At 42.9% G+C, this 16,295-nt stretch overlaps 1 protein-coding gene across 6 annotated transcripts in view; it reads right to left on the bottom strand.

Moving 5' to 3' along the window:
* Positions 1-14,794: 14,794 nt before the first annotated feature.
* Positions 14,795-16,295, bottom strand: part of JUP (junction plakoglobin) — a 68,748-nt gene continuing 67,247 nt past the window's right edge. For all 6 annotated transcript variants that reach the window (XM_073004264.2, XM_073004268.2, XM_073004265.2 and 3 more), the window contains one exon: positions 14,795-15,743. The gene's annotated coding sequence lies outside the window, so the exon portion shown is untranslated. The remainder of the gene's footprint in view (positions 15,744-16,295) is intronic.

Genomic DNA, 16,295 nt, shown 5'->3' with positions numbered 1-16,295 from the left:
GTTTTGGAATCTTTTTTTTTCACCCAAAATGGTGATTTTTCAAGTCAAAGAGTGTGCAAACATTGAAATGTTTTGAAACAGGTCTTTGTATATGTATTGCCATTCTTGATGCCAGATTTATGTCCATTAATTCTTTTGCACAGAGATTGCCCTTGTCCTACCTGGGATGCAGAAGGGCATTGCGGGCAAAGGATGCCATAGGTGACATTAGCAAAGGAATGAGTAAAACAGACCCCTGGTGTTCTGTGTGACATTGTTGGGGCCTGTAATTGTGTTGCCAACGTAGATGTGGGGGCAGGGCTGGCATCGGGGTTTGTAGCAGGGCTTAGTTCCCATCACTGTATCAGAGTTGTGTAGTCTGTTATCTCTCAACAGTTGCTTGAGATTGGGGGGTTGTGTGTAGGCAGGTGCACGCCTATTACCAAGAGCTTGGGCGAGTGAAGTACTTTTGTCACGAATGGGTTGAAGATGGTTAATGATGCTAGTGAGTGGTCTCAGTTGAGGACTGAAGGACTAGTGGTGTTCTGTCATTTTCTATTCTTCAAATAGGTCACTTCTGAGTATTCATCTTGCCCAGTTAATTTGTTTTTTAGTCATAGTGGATGGACATTGTAGTCTGAGAAACACCTTTTGTCAATCTTTGAGTCTGAAGTCTCTATCTTGTGGGTCCAAGCAGATATGATTCTATTTAAGGACTTAGCTGTAGACAATGAATTTGGAGTGCGCTCTGGATGGCAGCTGGAGGCATGTAAGTATGTCTATCATTCAGTGGGTCATCAAATCCAAATGTATTCATGGCTGATCTTATCTGGAACACTTTCTTAATTGTTTTACCAAAAAAACCACTCCTCTATTTGAGGTACATTGATTACATTGTTATTATTTGGACCCATGAGAAAAAAGCACTAGAGAAATTCCACCAAGACTTGAAAAACTAGACATGTTGTAGCTACACAATAGTGTCTAGAAAGTGTATCTGTTGTGTAGATTGGTCCAGGGAAAGGCTGGTGTTAGGATGCATGTACTTTCACGCCTCTAGCTTCCATCTTGAACGAATCTGCCTATTTGAAATCTTGGAGGACAACATGCTGCTGTCTTAGCAATTCTATTTGGGCAAATTTTAAAAAAATACACATTTGACCTAAATATGCTTGCGAGAGATTCTCTGGCCTCTGTAACAACTATTCCACTCAGATCTATATCCTTAAAGTGCTTGGGTGATGCTATACCAGGCCAACGGAACAGGACTATCCCTTTAACTTCTACACCATTAACCACATTAAGCAAAATTGCAATAAATTAGGGCTTGGTCAGACTGGATTGCAGTTGTCAAAAATGTTTTGGCTCCATTTCAATTTACTTTTTTAAAACTATGGATTTTAAATTCCCTTTTATTATCTTATGTTAGATGCCACCAAGTCAGAACTGACTTATTAGCTGAAATCCAGTACAAAGTGACAGCTAGAGTAGGCCCCTTGAATCATTTGAATTTATGAAGAAGTTGACTCACCCTGTCTCTACTGATTCAATGGGTCTATTCTAGTTGTGACTTACTACTGAATTTCATCCATAGTTACCCTAATTGGGTTTATTTAAAGACCTTCTGTGCCTCCCCCTAGTTTTTTTAAATATAACTCTCCTCTTTCTACTTTTCTCTTTTCTGTACCACTCACAGTTTTTCAGTGTTGATAATTTTGTTCCATTCAAGAACTTGAAAGAGAAAGCTGTATATCATCTGAAAGATTTATTTATCCACCTAACTCCAAAATCTGGGCCGCAGAGAAGTTAGGAGACTTGTGTGTCTCATCACTTTTGTTATATAAAATACAATACTGCATTTCACCTCACAACTCTGACCCAGAGTCACTGAGTCAGCAGGTGAGGCTTGATCTCCAAAATACACAATATTTTCATTAATACCGTGTACAGAAACACAGTCAGCATCAGATTAATGTGGGGGAAGTAGTGAGGTATTTATAGATGAAATGTTATGGATTTCACAATGGAGTAAAGGTAATCTCAGCAAAAATCAGAGACCATAGTCTAATATTGGTTCATTGGTATGAGATTGAAGATGAGTTACACTGACAAAAATGCTAATGTTAGATGCTGGAGGGAGCGCAAGGATATCAGCATATATATATGCCTGTGGGGTATATATTTATGTTGTCAGCTGATTATGCACCAATTCTGATGGAAGATTTTCATGGAACTGAAATTAGAAACGATTATAAATGTGACTTTATCCTTGTCTCCAAAACTGGACCTATTGCCCCTTGTTGTATGTCCAAACACACATCTCCAACATAAAAAATTAATTAGTTTTCTCTGTCTTGCAGTTCATTTGTAATCAGACTAAATTAGAAAGAAGAGCACAAGTTCTGCCTTTCACAATGGAAAGCCAAAGTGCAGCTTTCATGGATAAACTGAAGATCAAGACTTAAGAATCAAGTGTAGCCAGAATGGTTTTTCCCCTAACTGGCATACAATACTTTGTAAGTTGTTATATGTTATGGGCCATTATGTCACATCCAGCTTACAATGACCCCAGTAGGATTTTTAGGTGAGATATTTAAGGGTGTCTTTACAGTGTCATACTTCCTGTGAGTTTCCATGGTTAAGCAGAGATCTACATCCAGGTCTCCTGAGTCCTAGTCCATCACTCTATCCATTACCCTACTCTGGGTACTTTATTAGCCAATCAGATTTTTTTAATAGTATGAACTCTCCAATTTATACAGATCTCAATTTTTGAAAAAGTCTTTTGAATTCAGCAATCTCTAAAATGTTGTCCAGCAAAAGTATTAACACTTTCCTGTCATTTCACCAGGTTAAAAGTTATAATGATACCACATGTTTCATTTCTTGTAACACATTTATTTTAATGCAGCCATGTGGGTTCTAGTTTAGGCAAGTTGGTGAATAAATCCTTTGGAATGAGGTTGTGTAGTTTCATATTTAAGAGAGTGGGAGAGAGAGAGAAAGAGAGAAATAGTGTTAAAACTTGACACTCTGGAAAATTCCTGCCATAACACCTCTTTTAAAAAAAGTCTTAAATTTTCCTTACGCAATAGCTTCTAACAGGAACTAGAAAACATTGCTTGTGACTATGTATTATGTTGATTTTGAAATGTGGCTTTGTTATACACCCCAAAATTAAACAATTACAAGTAGCCAGTTAATTCCAAGCTCTGGTAAATTTGGTAGGCAAATGGAAAGAAGCCATTCCAGAAAGATGCCAAAACTCGATTTTTCACTGTTCAATGTGAGGAACAAGAGGGAGCCCCACTTGTATTCCAGACACAAAAGTCAACTGGATAAAAAGCTGAATCTTTTCTTCAATACCAGGACAACATCCTCCACCACAGGCAACAGCCTAGCTTGGGGTATACATGGCAAACCCTCCCAACACCTGCTGCCTCAGGTGAGCGCCTCACTCTGCCTAACAGTAGGGCCAGTTCTGAAAACACCCACCCACTAAGATGCTTCTAGCAATAGGTGAGTGCATACCATTAAGTATGTTTTAATTCGGTATGTGCTAAATATCCTTTAGGAACATTTTGTAACCAAGAGACTGAAGTTTACATTATGCAACCAGCATCATGCTGTCTCCCCACTGCCATGCAGCTTTTCTCCACCAGATGACTCTGTCCATAAAGCTATTCATTTGGCGGGGTGGTGGTGGTTGTCTAGGTACACAGTGTGAAACCCACACCAAGGTAATGAAAATTCTGGGCCAAAGTACACAGAATTCTGCAATCTACAGACAATTATGCAAATTAAGCAAACAAGCATATATTTGTGTTCCTTGTTCTGCTTGTTCTGGGAAGGGTCGAAAAGCTGCAGAGAGCTAGTGCAAATTGAACCCTTTGTTGAGTGCACATTCAGTTCTTCCTCTCTCCGGTTTCTGGAGTCTTAATAGCACAGTCTTTCCAGCTTATCTTCACAACTCTTACGATATGAAAAATGCTTTTAAAAATATCCTGAGTTACGTAATACTTTTACTGGATCCCTAAAAAGTTCAAGTAAGGTGAGATTTCACACTTTATCAGGAGTAGATGGTTAAAAAAAAATCAAACACATGGGGGACTGGGGAAGAAGCAAAAAGGCTGCTAAATAAATAAAACACAAACCAGCAACAAACAGACAAACAAACAAACAACTAGATGCGCTAGCCATTGCACCTGAAAGCTGACCGCTGGCAAGGTGAGATGCAGATGGCAGATCCAGTCAAAGTGTCTCTTTACGGTTTCTCCTCTCCATGTAGACAAAATCCTGTCTAAGGGCCTGTCCAGACTGGCTGTTTTGGGCGTGGGGTGGATCCAGCTATAAAGGGCTGTTGAGTTCGGGGAAAGCACATGTGTGCCATTTGGCATGCTCCTTCTATCTGAACAGTAAGCGACTTCTTCTGATTGATCTCGTCATTGCCTTGGTCAGCCATATGGTGCCATTGCTTTTCTGCAGCTATGCATGGGTCGCTCTGAAGTATTATTATTGTTGTTGTTATTTATATTACTATTTGAAACAAGACATTCAGCCATTTGGGGCAGCAAAGTTGCAATCTTCCTCGGTTGTAAATTGGTAGTGATCCAGCAGAATCATCACCGTTTCCAGACTTCTGTTTGGAAGATCATAGCTCTGTTTCCACACGCACACCCTAATATTGGACAGCCAAGCACCCCAGGATGCCAAGCCCTGCATGATGTACTAAATTCTGCACATCAAATGAGTCACAGAAGACATTAGAAAAATGATTTAATTGGACCAGTCAGTGCTGACACAACAAATGGGGTGGTGGTGGTATTAGTGGTACAAAAGCAAGCAAGTAGATACAAACAAAAGGCTTAGGGGCAGAATGGAAATGATGGTTCGTCTTCACCCAGAGAGAAAGAACACAGGTAAGGAATGCAGATGCTGATGCAGGGTTTCAGTGGGTCATGCCTGCAGCCACAGAGAGCTGGAAGAAGGAAAGCGAAACACACCTGCTCAAAGAGGAGACAAAGACTGAACTCAGGTTCCCAAGGGACTCTTGAGAAAGTGAGGCTCCCAATCTCTTCACTGGATGGGACCATGTGAAGGGATATATGTCTCCTCTGGAGGAATGGGCACCACAGACGATAGTGTTGCTCATCATATCGAAAAAGGCTCAGAGTCAATATACAAACAACAAGCAAACATTTATAACAGACCATTCATTAATTTGTTTGTTTTTACCCCTCCTTTCTCCAAAAAAAGGACCCAAGACAGCTTAGATAATTAAAAGCACAAGAATTAAAAGCAGAAAATAATAAATCAAATATCTAAAAGAATTAAATAAACTTCCTATTAAAAACGTTTCGTAAAAGCATCACTAAAACAGACTTTAAAACAACAAAAAAATACAAACCTGTTTTAAAACCTCTTAGACAGCCAGTCACCATTTAGGCTGCTTTTCCACCATCTCATCATCCTCACAGAATTGTCCATTGGGGAAACTGTGTTGGTCCAAAGAGTCCTTTCTCAGGGGAGTGAAAGAGGATTACCTGCACACACATCCCTCTCACTCCTACAGTCTATGACCCATCAAGGCTCAGCAAGCTTCAGCCTCCCTTTTGTTAATGTCCTTTGCCAACTGGCATAATTGCTTGAACTGCTGCTCATGGCTCAAAAGACACGGCTGGGTCAGGGTCAAGTCCTCCCATTCAAGTGAACCTCTTGGTTTCCGTAGTGACCTTTGGTTTCATTTCAGCCTTTGCAGGCTCCTCTGCATCCTCTATTATGGGGAGCCCACTCAGCTGATGAAAGGAGAGAAAGGGAATACATGGGCATACTGCCCTTGGATGCTGCACAGCCAGCATATATAGCAGTGTTTGGCTCTTCTCCTCTCCACTCCGGAGCTTCTGCCCAATCCTCCATATCTCTCTTTCTCCTCCTTCTGGCTTACTGACCCCAGCTCTTCCTCCACTTCCTTTTTAACCTTCTCTTGCCAAGAGATTCCCTCTTGAATTAGCCCCACCTTCTTACTTTCCTAGCCCTCTCAGTCTCTCCATTCTTCTGGCTCCAGTGAAGAGCTGCCTATGGGGTAAGGCCCTGGAGAAGAGATCCACCTCATGTCCTCCATCCCATGGAAGGCCAGTGGGAGGCAGAGGTAGACCCTTCCTGAGTGCCCAAGCTCACCCATTCAGAGACACCCCCCCACCAGAACCAAGTTGATAGATTTGAATCTAGGAACTCCGGCATCTTCTGTGCACAGAACTACATAGTCCGGCCCGAGATCATCTGCAGCCTGAGACAAAACAGCAAACGGCACCCCACTCAAATCAAATTGCATAGTACCTAAAGTCAACCAAGTTGCTTAGGCACATGTGGTATAAAATCCCACCTCTCCCCATCATTAGCAGTAAAAACCCAATAATAATGAAGTAAATAAAGTACATTGTCCTTTCGTGACATACCAAACTTCTTCCTGAGGCAGTTGTCTCATTCTGCCTCACAGTAGGGCTGGCCTTACTTAATCACTTTCTGCTTGATTTCATGCCATGAAATGGCTCATTGCAGCCTGATTAATAGAAACTGATTGACAGCACCCATCGACCAGATAAATTAACTGGCACATCAGTACGGAATGTGACAGATGGGAAAACATCCATTAATAGTTGCAACAGATCCAGGCACATCTCTAGGTTGCTGCTGTCACATCCAGGGGATGAGGGTACAAAAGTTAAGAAGATGGTCTGGGTATATTTGCACTAATTGAACTTCTGGTCCCAAAATATATCATGCAATTATTATTGCCATTCTTTATTTGTATTCAAAACAATACAGAAGGCCACATTTATGGGGAAAGCTTGGAACATTATTGCTTTGGTCTGCAGCTTCTGTTGTAAATCTTGTAGGCACACTTGGGGATTCTAGGAGTTGTAGTGCAGAAAAAGTAACATCTACAGTAGGGCTTCTTTTGGGTCTGGAAGGGCCTTGGAGCACAATGCCCATTGCTGGGTACCCCACCGGCAGCCCTCTACAATTAATACCACCATTTGAAAAACAGAAATGTGTGTCCCCAAAAAATGCGGCATTGGAAACCCCAGTGGATTCTGGAAAATTAAAAATGGGAGTGCAGTCCCCTTCATGATAACGCCATAATTTGCTGCAGACCTCAGCTCTTTATTGGAGCCAAATTAGGGTTAATGGAAGAACACAACTTTAAACAGCCAATGGGGCCCAACATTGTCCAACACCAGTGGGGGGCTGAGAGTTCGCTGCACTCCCAGGCTGTTTCAGTCTTCCTTCTCCCATCCTCTATGGTGAGGAGAAGAACCCCTTCTCCTCCACCAAGTCCAGGATGCCATGGAGGTAAGCTAGGCAAGGAGTCTCACAGCAAAGATGTTGGATGTGTGCTGTCAATTGTCCCTACACATGGGTGACACAGGCACCCTCCCCAGCCAGACCAACTTGCCCTTCCTGAGCTTCAGCTGATCCACAGGCCCATTAGCAATCTGTTGAGGCTTGCTCAAAGTCCACATGAACCTGGCTGGCTTCACTGGACCATCGAGGTGGAGGACAGGACAGGAACTGTGGGCCGAGGACCTTCTCTAGGACCAGATGGAGGAGCGCAATGAAGAGTCTTGGGTTGGACTGGTTATGAATGATGCTTATTCTGCCACTAGCGGGTGTGGCTCTGGTTCTTCAGTCTGCAGACTTCTCAATGGCAGGCCTCATCTTGGCACACTCGGGCAGCCTCTTCAGGTGGCACTAAGAGGTCTACCCAGTTGCCCATCTCTAGGTCGAGTTGGTGAATCACTTCCCAGCCCTCCTTCAAGTGGGGTTCGGCTAGGATCATCTCCTGAGCCTTGTACACCTGGCAGTTCACAGCATCAGCCCACCATTCCTCCACTTTGAGGGCATCTCTCAGCTCCACCTCATTGTTGCCACAATCCACTGGAGAGCTACAGGTAGAGCATGTCGTTAGTAGTCCTGCCAAGGTGAGGAGCCCACCTACGCAGCCAGAGGGAGCCTCACAGGTTCCACAGAGCATCTAGCTTGCCTGTGCTTCAGTAGACGTTCAGGTGGCCCTACCATTAGGCAAAGTGAGGCAGTCATTTCAGGCTGCAGGTGCTGGGAGTGGGGGAGGAGCAAAGGGGCCCTTGGACCTTTCTGCTATATTAAAAAAGCATTTAAAAAGACTTAAAAGTGACTTTTCTGCCATCCAGTTCTTGCTATCTATTTGCTGAAATAATTCCTCCCCAAACAGCAGGTTCCACACTTTAATGCATGAACTGCTGGCATCAGTAATTTTAGGTACTAAAAGTACTAATTTGAATAGAAATGTGGAAATCTAGAATATTTCTCAACAGCAGTAACAAAGTAGTTTCAAAAATTGAAAACATACCGCACAACTGAGGAAGACAGAGACTTAAAGCTATATTTATGTTAATTTCAACTGAACACATGACTTACTATTCTAGAAAAAAAACCCAACAAAGCCATTTAACCTTGAAAGTCCAAAGACCTCTTCCAAAGAGTAAGTTTTTATCTTGAAAACAAGAGAGAGATTTAACCCAGTTCTGGGAATCAGGCAGCATAGACGTAAAATAAAGAAAGTATTCCCACTCAATCTCCCTCTGTGCTTCTGTGGACTGGTATGGAACAAATGAAAAGGAGAGAATGACCAATCATCCTCATCACCAGGGCCAGCCCTATCATGAGCAAAGGGAGGCCACTGCCTCAGGCAGCAGATCCTGGGAGACGGAAAGGAGGGGGAAAGGTGTGGAGCTGAGCCGAAGGTCACATTAGAGGATGGCGCTTTGGAACCTAGAAAACTGCGGGACAGCAGATTGGACCCTAAATAAGCCACACTGGTCCTGGTAAAGCGGAGGTGACTGTTGGATCTTTGGTATCGTCCCAAAGTTTTAATTCTTTACTCAGCAGAGTTGTGGGCAAACAAGTTGAAGGCAGGTAGATTTATCTATTACCACACCAAAAATAAAAAATAAAAATAAGATAAAATCTACAAGCAATCCAGAGCTTGGAGAGGTCACTTCTGGAACTACAAAAACCTCACTGGCCATGCTTGGTGGGGGATTCTGGGAGTTGTAATCTCATTGCGTAACTTCTCCAGGCTATGAATTGGATGTGCCTTCAACCCAAAGGTTTTTAATTGGGGAGTGGATGCCAGGAACCGAAGTCAACGATACAGGAAGCATCAGCACATTGTTCAACCTGTGCATGAATTATTCTGCAGTTTCCCCCTTTGGGGATGCCTAGATTTGTTCGCTTTGTTATTGCTGGGGAGGAAGAAGGGCAGGGAGGAATGAATACAAGGCGCCAACGCTTCCTCACTTCGGCGGCTCCCTGAATGAACTGTCTGACATTTCATCCCAACACCCGCCCACCCACTCCAGTCTTTGCTGTGTGTTGAAGCTGAAATGGGTACTCAGTCGAATTTTGCAGCCAGTGTGTGTTTCAACAGAGCTACGAGACACATTGCCACTTTAATTCGAGCTTGCAGGCATTATTGTCTCCATTTTAATGCTGTTCCTTGTCCTGAGTGTAATGGATAGAAAATAAGAAATACTGTACAACATCCTGATTAACCTCACACCCACTTCCTGCAGCAGACTTTTTCCATAGTTGAAGGAACTCAGTAATCTTGTCCAGTTTCCTTATATACGTTTTCCCAATTCTATTACACCCTGTCTAGTTTACACAAATCCAGATTGAATTCACATCAGAAAGCCAGGAGGACAGCGGGAGAGCAGCTTTATATTGGGAAGGTAAAGGCACACAGGGAGGCAGTGTTGCTCCTTAGCCCCATTTTATTGTGGCTCCCTCCTTTTGTCATGCTGCAAGGATAAGCAACTCAGGCGCGCACACACAGAGATTTCCTCTAGATGGCTGAGCAATAAATACGCTTTCTGTGTGTGGGGAGAATATTGATAAGAACTTTGAAGGCGGTCATTCAAAGGAATGCTACTAACCCCAAGGTCTGAACAATTTACATTATGTTAATTTTGCTCTATTCGCCCATTTTACTCCGACTGGGAAGCTGCCTGCGAAGCAAAATGATAAGACAACAGGAGGCTCTTTGGTTGCTACACAACAGGCCAGAGCTTAGAAAAGTTGCTTTTTTGGGATTCAACTCTCAGAAGCCATCTCCCGTGCTGCTCCCATGGATGATTCTGGAAATGTTAGTTTTTAAAAATTAACCTCTCCAAGTGCTGGTACTGAAAATTCTTGTGGGTAAATTTGCCGGAGAGCAGGGGGACTAGGGAAAAGAGAGAACACGACAATCTCTGGGAAAGGTGCCACTTTACAGCATAGGATACCAACTGATGCAGGACCCTTCAGTAGGCTGGGCATTACTATGCTGGAGTGAGTTGGGGGGAGAAGCAACACAAATGCCACAAATATGCCCCCTGGCTCTATAATTCCCAGCCTGATGAAGGATGATGCAGGATGAAAGGTCTCCTGCAGGACTCAGGAGTCAGGTTTTGGGTCAAATTCTGGTGGTCTAATAAAGTACCACACAATTTCCAGGTTATGTTTGCCATTGGTAACTTTTACTTCCTGCAGCCAACAACCTTAACACAAGCAAATAGGAGCCCTCCAGATGTTTGGGGCTGCAACTCCCACCATTTCTTCCCAATGACAATCTAGCTGAGACTGCAGCCCCAAACATCTGGAGAGCAAGAAACACACATCCTTAGCTAGCTGCCGCTCACTAATTCATATACAGAGAGGTTTATCAAATGCAACTGCGGACAGAGGTGTGTTCTTCACATTTTGCCTTGAGTACACTGGCACTTTCTCTGACAAAAGCTTGACAGCTGCCTAGAGAAGTATGGAGTCACTTTTACTCCCACTACTACAGGACACAGGCTTGTGGCTGTCAAGGTGTTTTGATGGGGGCACGGGGAAAATAACAGACAAAATTGCAAAAGTCAAAGCAGATGTTCTGATCTCGGTGTTTTCAGAAGCAAAAGGTGTTATGGGTTTAGAGATGTAATAGTCCTGGTAATTTTGAAGCCAGAAGGGGAATGGCTTTCTCTGTCCCCCTCTGTTCCCTGTGGGGAAAAATTGAAAAAAAATTTTTTTGAAAAACTGAAACACGTACGATTTTCACAGCACACTTCTCCCTTGAATTGCAGATCTGAGCTGCAGTTTTAGTTATACACTCCTCTCACTATAAATGAATGTTTCAAGAATTTTTTTAAAAAACTCATACTGTGCTGCTACTGTATTCGTTTCCATGAAGTGGCCTGAGAAAGGTGAGTTGCGGGCTTATCTAAGGCCCTGTTGCTGGTAGTGGCCTGGCTGCCCCTCCCCTGTTGTGATGATTCCATGAGGATGCTGCGGCATCCTGGAAGGCTGACGAGGGTCAGGGGAGGTGTATGTATGGGTGTTAACTGTTTACACTTTGTAGTTACATCTTTGGGGCCACAAGAGTTATACACATAATTACACAGGGGTCTGGTGCCCCTCATCCCAGCATAATTGGAACTGAGAAGTGTATCCTCAAGCTTATTTTCCTGTTTGAACAACTTACATTCTTAATCCATAATTCAGTCAGTATTATTAAATGGACTGCAGCACCCACTACAGAAGTATATCATGAATTTCTGCGTCATGTCCACATCTGTTAGACATAGAAATAATTCTTCTCTAACTCTTAAACTGACAGGCAGGTTTTCTTACTATGCCATTCCTGGGCATTTTAAATGGTTAAACTTTGTCTTAGAAAGCATTTGACTGATTTCAAAAGAGAACATATGAAACAACATATGGATTTTCATATGCTGTCCAAATTTCCTATTTTTTTCCTGTTTTATCCAGACCTTGAAATCTCTATGTGGAACAAGTTATGCAAAGCAAGCATGTCTGTGGGTTTGCACTTTTATAATTCACAGAGGTTTAGTTTTAGATATTTTTTAAAGTTCCGGTATATATTATGACTTTAGATATCTGGAATTTAAAATTTTTAGATATTTTTTGTGGGAAACTTCTGCTTAAAGGCTGTAGCTGCATTCTGTTCCAGTGACTTGCATACACTCCTGGCAGGAAGCGGCAGCTGGCAGCAGGCTGGGTAACCCCTTCTTCTGCCCTTTCGCTTAGAGGTACAGCATAAAATCAAAGGGTTCTTTTAGCCAATCCTAGTTACGATTAGCTAACTAGTATCCTATCTGTTTCTCTCATAACATGTTATGTAATCATGCTAAGTAAATAAAAGAGCTCTCAGGGCGTTGCCAGTAGGCTCCGCTGGCTCAGACATCTGCTGTTGACTCCTTTGTTCTGTCTCTAAGACAGTTAGCCTTCCTTTGTTCCGTGATCACCCACAATTTTTAATTTGACATTTTAGCTCTGAGGCATTTTTATGTGTATAGCTATTTACCTTGAATAAAAAATAAAATTATTGTCACATTAATATTACTGTACTATAGTGAGGAGGAGGAGGAGGAGACAACCTCCAGAGGTCATGTTCCCATCCCTGAACTCTGAAGGGCCACATCGGCTTCCATGACTCACATCCTGCCCACTTTTATTTTCAATTTTTAAAAAAGAAGCCCCCTGCTAATCTCTAGCCAATTTGTTAATGGTCTGTGAGTGGACTTCCCAGTGATATTGCAGGGCTTAAAACCCAGAAAAAGTGCCTCCAAGGCTCCTAGAAGGTGCAAGAGAACCAAGTGAAATATTTTTTTCCACAAAAAAAATAATGTGTGCACAAGAATGCTGAAGGAAAATAGGGGTTCTAAAAGGCAGCATATGTATCCCAGGGGTGGAGGAGGACTGCGCATGGCTCACATTGGCTATAGATGTACATTGCCAGTGAAGAAATTGTCTAAATATGTTGACGTTTCTTCATCTTATTTCCAAGATTGCAGCACAGCCATGCTATACACTCACGGCCAAATAATTCACTCTACAGTAGAAAATCAATGCCTCTGAGTACATTCCATCACACATTTCTTGCTAGGTGAATAAACTACTTGATGCTGTTGATAGGAACTCCCCCACCCACTGCCCTCCCTGCCCAGCCATTCCAAAAGATATTCCAAAGAAGTCCTTCTATCCTGCTGGAAAATATGGCTCATTAGGGGCCAGCATAAAGTTTATAAATTATGCAGACAGTCCCCCCCCCCCGCTTTCAGTGAAAGTAATCAAACGTTCCAGTGTATTCAAGGGCTATACAGCCCTTCTAGGTCAGGACAGAATTTTCTTTGCTAAATGCAACCACCTTGAAGAAATAAATATTTCAGATACAGAGCTATTCACTCTGGCTCACCTTTCTAATGTGTTAGTAGGTGAGCAAGAGTGAGTATTTCCATATCAGGATTTGGACTGCCATTTAACTGAAATGATTAAATTTAACAAAAAAAAATTCTCAATACCTAAACCTTACATGGATTTCTGTTCAAAAGACAACAGTACAAAATAAAATAAGAAATTACAAAACAAAATTTCTAGTCTCTGTAATGAAAATCTGCCCAAACCCAAGCCAGCTAAGTAAATGCTTTTAACTCTTTTAAGTCTCTACAGTAAACTCAATGAATGAAAGGCAGCATGCTGTAGCTGCTAGAACAGTGGTTCCCAACCTTGAGTCCCCAGATGGACTAAAACTCCCAGAAGCCTTCACCGCTAGATGTGCTGGCCAGGATTTCTGGGAGTTGTACTCCAAGAACATCTGGGGACCCAAGACTGGGAACCACTGTGCTAGTGTTAGACTGGGATTTGGGAGACCCAGGCTCTAGTTCCCACCCAGCCATGAAAGCTCACTAGATGGTATATGAACAGTCTCTCCTTCTCTCAGCCTGACCTACCTCACAAAGTTGCTGTGAGGGTAAAGTGTGGAGGACAGCAGCCAGCATGCCACCTTGAGGTCACTGGAGGAAGGGCATGGAATAAATAGACAGATATAGTGGGGTCTCGACTTACGAATGACCCCACTTGCGAACAATTTACGAACCCGCCCTATAGGGGAAATAAGGACTCGACATACGAACGTCCCTCGAGTTGCGAACAGGAAAAAAAAGTGCCCCCTCCCTCCCCTTAGAGACTTCTGGAGGGGGGGAAAAAGGTCAAAGGTTAAAAATAAATAAAAGAAAGTCACTTACCAGGCTTTGGTAGCCCCCAAACAGCAGGAAAAAGAGCAGGAAACAGCTAAAAGCCCACACCAGAAGGGAGCCTGGCAGCCATTTTGTGCTTTTCCCCTGCTCCTGCACCCTCCTCTCCCAGCCTATCAGCTGATTGGCTGGCTCTGAAGAGGCTTGGGGAGGCTTGCTCAGCACCTAAAAAGCCTGCCTGTGTGTCTTTGTGCTGAAAAAATCAGCACAACATGCTTTAAAACATGCTATAAAATTGGCTTCGTTGAAAAAAAAGATTTCAAAAGTGCTTTGCAAACTGTTCCCTGTCTTCCCCCTCCTTTCCTGAACCTAAGGGGGAAAAAAGAAAAAATATCCCCCTCTAGTGGCAGAAGGCGGAATAGCAGCTTCCCATTAGTTTCTATGGACGGAAAAGAGTAGATACAGATTAAATGGTTTTCAATGCATTCCTATGGGAAATGCAGATTCGACATGCGAACTTTTCGACCTACGAACCACCTTCCAATATGGATTAAGTTTGTAAGTTGAGACCCCAATGTAGATGAGCTGATCATTTGATGATTCTGAAGTTTCCCAATGGAACTAGTGTCAAGTATCTGTAAGTGAATTTGGGTCCTTCTCATTGCCTCTATCCTCCTTTCCTTCGTTTGTCTCTCCAGCTCTCCAGGATCATCACATTAATGCACTCACAAAGGCACCAGTTCATTTGCATTGCAGGATTGGGTTTAAGTTTTTATTTGTTTTTTTAGCTTTGGTCTATACAAAAAAATCCCTTAAAGAAATAATAATAAAATCTTCTGAAGTACATTTGCAGCTACGTCGATCCTTTTCCCAGTGGAAGCCTCAAGCCGATGCATTGAGAAAGAGCCGCTTTTAAAAATGCATTAGAAGGAGCAAGAGGGGAAGGGGAAGAAGGAGAGCACACACCAATCACCAGGAAGGTTGCAAGGAGGGGAAAAGAAAGGAGGGCTTGGGTTAAAAATGTGCCAAAGGTGGTCAGTAGATTAATCGTTTCTCGCTGTTGGAGGGCCTCAAAGATTTCTTGACTGGAGCACCACAGCCCCCCAGACATATTGGTGAAAAGCTAAAAAAATAAAATAAAATGCCAGGAAATGCAAAAGTGTTCGCTTCTTGGGAAACTCATATCCACTGCTTGCTTCGAAATCCTCAACCTTTCCTTTTTCTTCATTTCCTGGCTTACAAGCCTTAGATGCGAAGGCTGGGAAATAAAGATTAGTCAAATGGGCTTTGCACCATACACTGAAAATGTATGTATGTGGGAGGGATGGGGACCTCTTATGAGGATCCCATGGCAGCCTGAAAATGTCCCCCAGATTGGTAGAAAGGAGGATGTGGGGATGGAGTGGAAGAGAGAGGAAGGAGAAAGAAGGGAGGTTTCATTAAAGTCAGAACACAGTGGGGAACAGGTAGAAAGCAGTGGACTGCTAGTAGAAAATTATGACAAGGTCATTAGAAGCAGTCCTGGGTCAGGGTTGGGGGGGGGTCTTTCCCATAGGCCCACAGCAGGAGAAAATGGTTTTGTTTTAGAAAATAAAACCTCCTCACAGGGAAAGGAAGAGTTTGTCATCATCTTTCTCAGGCACTTCTGTCTCCTGAGTGCCCCAAATCTGAGCACTGTGGTTGCCCTCTTCTGTATTAAGAAAACATCTGTTGAATGAAGGGGAAAAAGAGAGGAGATTACACTGGCAGAACACAGAAAACACACAGTACTACACAGAGACTTCCTTTGGCATACAGGAAACTGCTTTATATCAAGTTAGCGCATTTCTCCATCAAGCCCAGAAAAGTCCGTTCCTAACTGGTAATTGCTCTCCAGGGTCTCCTAGTGGTTGTCAAGGGAACAACAACTTTTGCTGAGAATGACATATTGCACAATGGAACCCGTTGCCTTGCGAGGTGGTGAGCGCTCCAACACTGGAGGCATTCAAGAGAAAATTGGACAACCATCTGTCAGATCTGCTTTGATTTGGATTCCTGCATTAAGCAGGGGGTTGGACTTGGTGGCCTTGTAGGCCTCTTTCAACTACATTATTCTATAATCCAAGCAAAGAACCGTCTTCTGCAAACATGACACACAATTATTGCGCAGTGCAGTTCAGGCTATATATTCAGTCCGCCTAAATAATCTCTTTATGTTTCAGTGCTGAAAGGTTTCTACGCATCGTCTAAAGACAGTTCCTAAAATCTTTTCTTTTGAAA

This window comes from Pogona vitticeps, chromosome 6 (genome assembly GCF_051106095.1).
Source record: "Pogona vitticeps strain Pit_001003342236 chromosome 6, PviZW2.1, whole genome shotgun sequence".
NCBI classification, from domain to species: Eukaryota; Metazoa; Chordata; class Lepidosauria; order Squamata; family Agamidae; genus Pogona; species Pogona vitticeps.
Note: the sequence above shows the minus strand (reverse complement) of the source record. Positions and strands in the feature narration are given on the sequence as shown.